General features: G+C 40.2%; 1 protein-coding gene across 1 annotated transcript in view; it reads left to right on the plus strand.

Annotated features, from left to right (window-relative positions):
- The window catches only part of LOC123980226 (zinc finger protein 239-like), a 6578-nt gene that overhangs the window by 591 nt on the left and 1975 nt on the right, over nucleotides 1-4012 (plus strand). The gene's annotated exons all lie outside the window — the stretch shown is intronic.

The following is a 4012-nucleotide window of genomic DNA, read 5'->3' on the forward strand; positions in this document are numbered from 1 at the left end:
GCTCTGATAGCGCCGATGTTCAGGTCAGTGTTCATGACTTCATCACGAGACTAAAGACACGAGGAAGAGTCTCGAGGGTCCGTGTATCATCCGTTCATTCTGTTGTTAGAGATCAGAGCCTGAAAACCCGCTCCAGGGTTTGTGTTGACGTGGTTTGATTTCCAAAGTGTCTCCGTGATTCCTGTTTTCATCTTGAAGAGAGGAAGCTGAAAGAAAAACTCACGAGCGTTTCTCTTTTCTTTGTTCCGGGAGTTTTCCCGCGCGGCGCATGCGCGGTGCAGCCCGTGTTGTGTCGGGAGCGCGCAGCAGAAACAATGCTGGTGAAAAGTGAAGCAGAGTCATTATATTTCCTCGTGTGTTGGTGAGTTTATCACAGTGACACACAGTCTGCCTGCGTTATTATTCTCTGAATGACCTGAGACAGGAACGAACATTTGCTGCAGTTACTTCAGCTGTTTCTAAACAACAATTTATTTGGACCCTTGTTTGTTTATTATATCTCAGCTATGAGGCCACGAGGCATCAGTCGAGTGAAAGTAACCAAGTGCAACCTGCACAACAGGCTGTTCAAAAATACATTTTAACACGATACCGTCTCCCTGATTCATAGGTGTTTCTAGACCCCTTTACTGGGTCACGCGCTCCTGTATTCATGCGCCCCCCTAGTTAAGACCCCTTGGCATCGTTTTTGGACGTGTAGGGCTCCGCGGTGAAGTTAGCAACAAGATGGTGATTATCTGTGTCTCAGTCAAGGTTTAATGTTCGTTACAACTCTGGACTAATGCAGGATGGAAAGCAGTGGATTCACAGTGACTAACATGTTGATTAGTGGTGCAGACTGGACAATAAAAGTAAATAATAACCATCAGGTATTCAGTCAAGTCACAGAATAAATAGTATTTCACCTTTGACCATTAACATCTATCTAGTATTGTCTATAATTTACTAGTTCTAGGCTGAAGTTTGTCAGTAGATGCTGGATCATCAGCCAGTACGAGCACAGCCAGCAACAGATACAAGCAGCTCAGACTTCATGAGGACTGAGTTAGTGCACAGAGGTCCATTCAAACCAGCACTAGTCTTTTCTAGAAGAGCTTTACATTCAAAATGAATAATTTGCTTTTATAATTTATTTTATTCATGATAATTCCACAAGCTTGTACTATGTTGTTGGTGATATGAATGCTGACCTTTCAGACAGAAGTTAATTGTTTGCTAAACATGTGTTTCAGTTTTGTGATGATGACTAAAATATTGTTCTTAAGTAAAAGTACTGTTGCATTGATCTACTCAAGTAAAAAGTCGGTCATTTAAGATGTACTCAGAGTACACGTTTTTGTTTCATTATGAAACTGTGGCTGAACATAATTAACTAGTGACCAGCAGGTTGCTTGTGCCAACCAACATCATCAATGTCATGCACCGATGTCTTTTTGGCTAACGAAACTGTGAGAACTTCTTCTTTACCAGCGGCCTGTGGTCCAAGCAGGGTGCAAACTACAGGGAAGCTCTGCTCTTCTTACTAAGACATGACATGATTGTTTTTGCCATTCATTTCTAAATCTTACGTATCATGGGGGGAACGAGGAGCGTCAGGCTTCATCCAGCCAGAGGGAACGATCACAATGCTCCTGATTTACGCATGAACCATGTGCCTCTGGAGCTGGAGACTCTCTGCAGCAAGAGTCACAGTCGGGTCCTGTCTTTCAGCCACGTTTCAGTGATTGGGCTGTGTATACTTACCAAGAAGTGTAATTATGTGTTCTAACGTAATTATAATGAAACTGCTCGTTGTGAAGCTCTCTGTGCTGTGTATGAGGCAAGTAGACCATACATACTCTGATAAGGCTCATAACATCAAGCCAGGTTGGAATAAGTTTGTAGCTGCACATAATGCAGAAGCTGAGGAGGCATTTAAGGCTTGGGTTCTGGCTGGTAGACCCAGACAGGGGCCTGTCCTAGACCTCAAAGATCACTAATGCTAGGTATAAATATGCCGTTTTATGTTTGCAAACACAAACGGGTCATGAGAGCGGACTCTGTGGCTGAAAACCCCCTTTGTAATAATACCATTGACTTTTGTGAGGAGGTGAGTGCTCTGAATAAGTTACCACCTTTTGTTACCACGTGCTATAGAGGGAGTTTCTGAAGCCGGCAACATAGCAGAGGTTGTGGAGGCAACACTACTCAGTTTTATTTAAATATTGTAGGGACACGTTTGGAATCACAACCATTAAGCAATATTGTTGTTATTGTTGAACTGAAACAACTGGAAAAAGTTCTGGGATAAAACAGTCTTCTTGGGCACAGCTTCCTCTGTAGGTTTACCTGCTTCAACAACGAGCTGCTCCTGTGTTAGTGCCACAATGATTCTTTGCGTTGTAAAGATTATTTAGATGCTTTAGGAATAATCAGATTGTTTTGGCAGCCCGTGCTGCTGCAAAGCAAGCGTTTTTTTGGCTACATGTCCATAATAAAAGATACGGGCAACAATAGTCTGGAGCGTGAGCTGACCAGGGACAAACTCCTGGGTACTTTTTTGCCTCAGTCTGTGACCATCCCTGCATCCTGCAGTATTTTAAGACGAAAAGGTCACAGGAGCAGAAGTAGAACAAACTGAGGATGACGAGCGTGTAAGTTGTGTGGATAACTAGTAGACATAATATATTCTAAAACTCGCATAGTAAAAAGACTGTTATTCCAATGACATGTCATCAGAGTTTGCTTTGAAGACAGTTCTGTGTTCATAAACATTTGTAGCAGGGAGAGTCAGGGCCAAGTGAGACACAGGAAATATCACAGAAGAAGAAAGTGCTGTCATTCGCTATCTGATTGAGAAATACGATAATGCTTCCACTGATGACTTCCTGAACATGGCATCCCTAGTTCATCCTAGATTTCAAGACAACAATTTCAGCAACTTACCCCAGAGTGAACCTCCTGGCAAAGCGGTACCTGTGTATTCCTGCCACCATCTCATCCTCAGAGCACGGATTTAGCAATGGTGGCAATATTGTGACCTGCCACAGGGCAGCTTTAAAACCAGATGCTGTGGACAGACTAGTCTTTCTGGCCAAAAACTTAAATTGGGGTTACATATAATGAGCACTACCTAAAAGGTGTGGCATAGTGACTGGTTTACAATTACAATGTTTACATTTTGCACTTTTATACTATAGACTACTATAGATTTCTACCTCTAAAAACATTTGATGTAAAACCAGTACACAATATTTTATTTACCTGAAAGATGAGTACTTAAACGTGTCGGACTTTGTGGTTCACTTGTTTACTTTTGTTGTTATCAATATTATTTTATAACTAAATATATTCTCAACCAAGCCATGTTTGGACAGTTAAATGTTTACATTATGTTACTCTATTTTTTAATGTTAATAAACTATATACTTAAGTTCAACTATTGAACCTTCTGGTTTCATATACTCTTCAAACTGGCAGCATTATTAAATTATATATCATAACAAATATCTATCGATCAATATGGAAAGAAATGTCGTGATATATATTTTGCCATATCGTCCAGCCCTACAGACAGCTACATCAAGTGTAACAGTAGGATAACTAAACACATTTGTACTGTGGCTACATTAACTAGCAGCTGTTCCATGGTTTTTATGGTATGTATTCGGTAGTTTAAATAGTTTTCACAATCTCCCCTCTCCAGTCTGTTCTCCATCTTCTGTCACTACAAAGACCCTCTTTCAGCCACACTAATAAGTACATTCTGTTTTCAAAAGTCATTAGAAATGAGCATTTAATCAGAATCAGACGGAGCTTTATTGCCAAGTAGTGTTTAACACATATGAGAAACTTGTTTTGGTGATAATGTGCTACACGTAGACAAACTAACACCAATAAATGTATAAATATGGAATGGACAATGCAACTTATATAATAATAATAATAAAGAACAGAGAAAATAATAAAACTATTTGCAGACGATTGCCTATAAGCTATTTAAAAAAAAAAAACCTAGCATTTTTGCATCACC

Source organism: Micropterus dolomieu, linkage group LG12 (genome assembly GCF_021292245.1).
Source record: "Micropterus dolomieu isolate WLL.071019.BEF.003 ecotype Adirondacks linkage group LG12, ASM2129224v1, whole genome shotgun sequence".
Taxonomy (NCBI): Eukaryota; Metazoa; Chordata; class Actinopteri; order Centrarchiformes; family Centrarchidae; genus Micropterus; species Micropterus dolomieu.